Source organism: Hemicordylus capensis, chromosome 14, assembly GCF_027244095.1.
Source record: "Hemicordylus capensis ecotype Gifberg chromosome 14, rHemCap1.1.pri, whole genome shotgun sequence".
NCBI classification, from domain to species: domain Eukaryota; kingdom Metazoa; phylum Chordata; class Lepidosauria; order Squamata; family Cordylidae; genus Hemicordylus; species Hemicordylus capensis.
This window is the reverse complement of record NC_069670.1, coordinates 7815134-7822101: the sequence shown is the minus strand read 5'-3', so window position 1 is coordinate 7822101 and position 6968 is coordinate 7815134.

Genomic DNA, 6968 nt, shown 5'->3' with positions numbered 1-6968 from the left:
CCCCTTTCAGACCCAACCCATCCTAGTCACAGATTCCCCTGAGGAACCCCACCCCCGTGGACCCCGTGGTCTCTGAGATCCCCTGACTGGCCAAGGGCTGCCGCAAGAGACCGGGGCAGGCACTAGGAAACCTACCCTCCCAGCTGGAGGCAGCTGTTCCTTGGGGCAGCCGTCTGTGAAGAGAAGAGGTGGCCAGACAGGGGGATCCTGCTCCCCCAGTGGCCCTGATTCTGAGGCCATCCGGAACCCTCTATGCAAGAGGAGGTGGAACCTGAGACCCTCCCAGCTCAAGAGTCAAGCAGCCTCTCCTGGGTGTCGGAGTGTCCTCAGTTTGGAGGTCTTCAGCTGGTTAATAGAAGTGTACAGATGCAGCTCCCCCATTTCCCGCTTGCTTGTCATTTCCCCAAATACTTGTGGCAAAACAAGGGGCAGACGCCTTTCTTGTCTTTTCAACATGTAATCATCAGAGGACCCTCTCTTTCTCCGGGCGGGGGGCGGGGTTTGGCAAGGAAGAAGGTTGCACCACGCCTTACCCGTGAAGACATAGCTAAGTGCAATCTTGCTGCTGTGTTTGTGCTGTGTTTGAGGGGGAGAAGCTCAGTTTCTGCTTCCCCATTTCTAGAACGCTTTTGTTTGGCTGCCCAGAGCAAAGGGAAGGTGGGCCTGAGTTGGCCTGTGATGGACTTTCAAGATCATCCTCACTGCTCCCCAAATATGGCCTGCATCTTCCCCTTGAGACCCTGTGTTTCCTACCTTCTATCCTGTCTCTCTCGGTTTGGGAAGAAGGAGAAATCCCCGTAAATCAGAGTAGCGCTGAACTTCAGAGCCCAGGATTCATCCTCACCAAATGCCACTTTGCCAAGAAGGCCAGGAGTTAATTGTAGCTCTACTGCTGGGTTTATTGCCGGACATGAATTGTCCCCTTTGCTAAGCAGGTCCAACCTGGCTTGTATTTGAATGAGGGACTCCATGTATGAGCACTGCAAGATCTTCCCCTCAGGGGATGGGGCCAGTCTGGGAAGAGCACCTGCCTGCTTGCATGTGGAAGGTTCCAAGTTCCCTCCCTGGCATCTTCAAGAGAGAGACTCCTTCCAGTAACCTTGGAGGAGGCGCTGCCAGTCTGTGTAGATAATACTGAGCTGGATGGACCAGGGGTCTGACTCAGTATACGGCAGCTATATTGTTCCCCACAGGGGTACCATTGGGATCCTCTTAGTTTTGAAAGCATTTCTCCTCACAAAAATGAGGGAGGGACAGACGCAGAATCCCCAGCTCCTTTACAGAGACCACTAAGCTCTGCTTCCTCTCTGCATTGACATTTTGCAAAGAGGCATTTTGTGAGCTCAAGCAAGCAGCCTCCACCATCCTCAACATGACCCAACTGCTCTGCTCCTCTGCCCCACCATAAAAGACATCAGACATACCCCTGCAGGGAAGTTTGTTCTCACGGATCCAATCTGCTGAGCGTTCCCAGCAAGGCCAAAAGTGCCACAAAGGGCCCTTCTCCTCCTGGGCGTCATTCCAGGATTCTGGCTGAGAACTCACCTGGCAGAGGACCCAGCAGCAGCAGCGCCACCATCCAGAGCGCCCCCATCTTCCTCCGCTTCTTCGTCCTTCTTGCTCGACTTCCCTGCCTAGTCTGGAGCCTCAAACAGAGAGACGCCAAGTGTCACTACGTGTTTCCTATCACCAAGGAAGTCAAGCTTATCTTTTCCTGTCACAGCTTCTGTTCTGGGGAGATGTGACTGGGTGGACGAGAAGAACAACTGACACAGAAATAGGAGAGATTGTTAATAAAGAGACAGACTAACCCCCTCTGAGTTGATGCCTAAGGAAAGTAATCTCCTGAGATTAATTGGCATTCTATGTATGTGTGTGTGTTGTGTGTTTGTGTGCGCACGCACCCCCCATCAACTTTGCAATGCTCGGACCAGTATGAACCAAATTGAGTACAGTTGTAGGAACACCTCAGTGACATAGTTTGTTATGATTTCATCCACTCCAGGTCAAGATGGCGGACACGTAAATGTTTGAGGTGCAAGTGGACTAACTTGTGAGGAGCACAGGAAGCTGCCTTATACTGAGTCAGACCCTTGGTTCATCTAGCTCAGTACTCTCCACACTGACTGGCAGCAGCTCTCCAAGGTTTCGGACAGGAGTCTCTCCCAGTCTTCTCCCTCCCACTCACTCCTTGTGGAGCCTCCCACTGATCGCACCTCTGTCCAAAACAAAGGCACCCTGGGGATACAGGCTTGAGCCTTCTTCCCAGATCTGCCGAGGGTGACAACATGAAACTGCTGGGAGAAATCACCAGGTGGTTTGGTGCAGGGTGTTATCAATATGCTGATGATACCCAGATCTACTTCTCCAATCTGTGTTGACATTTAAATATTTAACGTTTTGTACAACGCCTAGAGATGTACATATCAGACAGTATAAAAATATGATAAATAAATAAACTGGGGCTGGGACTGTGGTTGCATGGAGGCAAAGTTGTAAGTGAGCTCAGTGCATTGGGACGGCAGGAAATACATAAAGACATAAGGCACAGAGGTTGAGGCTGTAGCCTCAGTTGGTAAAGTGCATGCTTCATGGTAGATGAGTGAATTTGTTAGGTGTCTGGCCTTAAATGGAAGGTGTTTTGATGCTAGTTAAGTGTGCCTTTGAGTCAGTGTTGACTCCTGGCAACCACAGAGCCCTGTGGTTATCTTTGGTAGAATACAGGAGGGGTTGACCATTGCCATCTCTGGCAATGGTCAACCGGGTAAACCAATGGTAAACCATCTCTAGCCATGGTAAACAAGGCATCTGTCAAAATAACCGCAAACAATAATAGCAATGAATCAATGAAACAGCAGATAGATTTAAACAGATAAAACAAGAATATTAGCAAGACCATTTGTATTGTACTTGTGTGTGGATTTAATTATAGGCTGCTCTGGAAATGAGTCTTGGCAGAAAATCAAGATAATGAAAACTGACATGTTCATTAAAAGATGGGCAAATAAAAGTGCTTTAAAACTCCTTTTTAAAAAAGGGATGGAACCGCCACCTGAGCTCCAAAGATCCTTTGCTCAGAGCTTAGCAAGCATGAGCTGTCTGCTTTGCTAAGCAGGGTTTGCCATAGTTTGTATGGGAGACTACATGTGAGTTTCCTGAGGGGATAAAGGGGCCCTTCTGGGAAGAGCAGCTGCCTGCTTGCATGCAGAAAGTCCCAGGTTCCCTCCCAGGCAGCATCTTGAAGAGGCTCTTGCCTGCAGCCTTGGAGTAGTTGCTGCCACTCAGTGTAGGTAATACTGAGCTAGATAGACCAAGGGTCTGACTCAGCAGGAGGCAGCTCCCTATGCTGCTATGTACTGCCTTGCCTCCTACCATTTCTTTTCTTTTCTTTTCTTTTCTTTTCTTTTCTTTTTGGATCTGCACACCAGAGAGACAGCACAATTCACCAGCTAGAACAGCTGCCTTGTAGCACTCCATAGGGAGTCACCAACCACCACCACTCTCCCCCCCCCCAGCATTTCACACTTGTACCCTTGGAGTCCCTCCCACACCCGCCCTCCTGCTTTTCAGCCCAGACATCTCCACCCTTCTTCGCAGATCCGGAAACTTCATCTCCATCCACTGACAACTCTATTTTCATTTACCTTGCAATCTCTTGTCATACATGAGCCCCAGCAGCAGGGGGCGCTAGCTGACCATAATAGAGTTGCTAGCACAACTCTATCTGCCTGAACTTCTGTGGCACACAACACACACACACACAGACACACACACACAGCTGATTTGGTGGCAACAAACCAACACAGCTACTTCTCGGAATGTTTTCTAGACTGCTGAGTGGGACAACAGCAGCACTTCTAGAATAATTGCAATTAGAGTCAAAACACATCAGCACAATTTACTACCCAGGGTTGGGCAGAATTGGCATGGTGTGTTCCCTCTAACAGGGATTCCCAGATGTTGTCGACTACAACTCCCAGAAGCCCCAGCCAAAGGCCATTGCAACTAGGGATGCTGGGAGTTGTAGTGAACAACATCTGGGAATCCCTGTTCGAGGGAACAGTGGGAAACAGCGAACACATTTCGGAGTATATTCACACGTTTGCTGCATGCATGATCAAATGCACCCCCTACAACCTCCACCCCAAGGTTTAACTCCCAGATATCTAGGAGAGGACTGGAAACGGAAGAAATCCAGTGCATGTGTTAACGTAAACAGGGTTTTTAAAGGCATCCCAGCGTCTTCCCAAAAGGAAAAAAATAGGGACAAAATCATGCCAGTAATTTAAGAACGAGAGAACAGCAATGTTGGCCAAAGGCCCATCTCATCCAGGATACCATTTCCCAGGATGGTCAGACAGAGGCCTCTGAGAAGCAGGCCCATCCCTAGCCTAAAGGCTCCAGCAGGGGGCAAAAAGAAAAAAGAAAAGAAGAAGTAGTAAATAAAAAGTGGCAGCCAGTTTATCTGGTCTTTTAAAGAGAACTACTTATACTGTTGGAGCACTTCTATTTGAGCATAATAAAAGTTAAAAAGTAAGGCGGCTGGGCCCATCCTAGCCTCCCCTCCACACACACTCTAGTCCCCTGCCCCGGCCCCCTACTCTATGGGCCTGCTGGCAAGTCACAACTTGCCTAGAGAGCCAGCGTGGTGTAGTGGTTAGAGTGCTGGACTAGGACCGGGGAGACCCAAGTTCAAATCCCCATTCAGCCATGAAACTAGCTGGGTGACTCTGGGCCAGTCACTTCTCTCTCAGCCTAACCGACTTCACAGGGTTGTTGTGAAAGAGAAACTCAAGTATGTAGTACACCGCTCTGGGCTCCTTGGAAGAAGAGCGGGATATAAATGTAATAATAATAATAATAATAAATATTTAGCAGGGGGAGAGCAACTGGCCCTATCCAACCCCCAGCACAGCATCCCTCCAGTGGTTGTTGTTGGTGTCTGCTTTATGTTTCTTTTTAGCTTGTGAGCCCATTGGGGACAGGGAGCCATCTTCAGTTATTGTTATTCTTTGTAAACCACTCTGAGAACTTGTTCTTGAAAAGTGGCATATAGATATTCATCGTTGTCGTAGCCAGCCTGCAAAAGCTGCCACTCTGTTCAAGGCCTTTGCTGGATCGCTCCGCTGCTTTGTCTGAGGCTCAACTCCAGCAGCGGCTCCTGGTGGTGAGGGACCACACCTTGCTCTGCAGCCCTGAACCAGCACTCTGGAGAGCTCCTGTCTTGCTGTGGGCACCACTCCCTTGAGTGGACTCCTCTCCCTCTCCGCGAGCCCTGAGAGTGGTTTGGTGTGCCTGTTGCAGGACAGGGATCAGTGCTGGGGGGTCCGGGTGGCCGTCTTGCAAGGACGGGCAGGGATGTCGTCCTAGTACTCTCCCCCCCTCCAGGGTCTCAGTAGAGATGCAAAGTCCTTTGCTTTCTACGTTCTATTTCAACAGTTGGTTACTTCACTGCGTCTCAGACTACAATTGATTTTATGACCATCCCTCCTGTCTTCTGCATTCTTCCCCCTCTGTGGCTGACCATCCAGACTCTTCTTCTGGGTGAAGAACCACAAGTTCAGGCCCTGTAGGATCAGGATGCGATGCTTGACTTCTGGGAACAGAACTCCCCAAATCACCACATCTATCTAAGTGGAGGGGGTGGCCGGCGGAGAAGGCATGGCTGAGGGCTGGCACAGAGAGCACCTGCACTTCTGAATTTGCAACTGCACCACAGACAGGGATGAGTTTCCAATTCTCTCAATGAATTTACCCAGTCCCCCCTTTCAAGCCATCTAAGCCTGTGACCATCAGAGAGCTGGCCTTGTGGTAGGGACCATGACTTGTCCCCTTAGCTAAGCAGGGTCCACCTTGATTTGCATTTGAATGGGAGACTAGAAGTGTGAGCACTGTGAGATATACTCCTTGGGGATAATGGGGCCGCTCTGGGAGGAGCAGAAGGTTCCCAGTTCCCTCCCTGGCAGCATCTCCAAGATCGGGCTGAGAGAGATTCCTGCCTGCAACCCTGGAGAAGCTGCTGCCAGTCTGTGTAGACAATACTGAGCTAGATAGACCAATGGTCTGACTCAGTATATGGCAGCCTCCTATGTTCCTATGATCACACAGTCACAGGGTCAGGGAATTCCCCATCCCTGTTTTGTGCATATAAATGAAAAGGGATGGAGGGAGAGGATGCAAGAGGAGAGAATATAGCATCAGAACATTGGAGCAGCTGGACAGGGCCTTGGAGATCTTCTAGTTCAACCCCAGGGCTCAGTACAAAAGGAAACTATACTGAAAACATTTTTGAGGCATGGGGGCGGGAGAGGCAACCCACCTCAACCTGGCAAGGTTAGTCACACCTTGGTCTGCTTTATTGTAAACTGGAGGCAGGAGGAAATAGAGAAAACTGCACTTGGAACATGTTCGCCTAAGCACCAGCCTAGGGGTCCTGAGCCTGGTCTGTGGCTGTTAACCACAGACTAAAATTATCACGGTTAAGGACTGGAAATCACACCTAAGAAAAAGAGGGGGGTGCTGAATTCCCCTGCCTCGGTGAATGTCTCTAATGCCCTTTTAAAGCCATCTACGTCAGTGGCCACAGCACCACATCTTGTGGGGCGGGGCTCCATAAAGGAGTTGCACGCTAAAGCTGTTCTCGCAAGATATTGTGGGTGGGGGCATGAAAAAGCCCTGGGAGGTCCAGGGGGGTCCACAGGTCCACAGACTCCCTGCCTCACTCCTGCCAAATTCTCCCCTCCTCCCCAGAAGCTCAGGAGCAGTCCTTCCCTAAAGCAAAGTGAGACAGGCAGCAGGAGCTTTGTTCACTCAGGGGCTTCCCCCCGAATCTCCTCCGGAAGGGAGGGTGGAAACATAGGAACATAGGAAGCTGCCATCTACTGAGTCAGACCATTGGTCTATCTAGCTCAGTATTGTCTTCACAGACTAGCAGCGGCTTCTCCAAGGTTGCAGGAGGAATCTCTCTC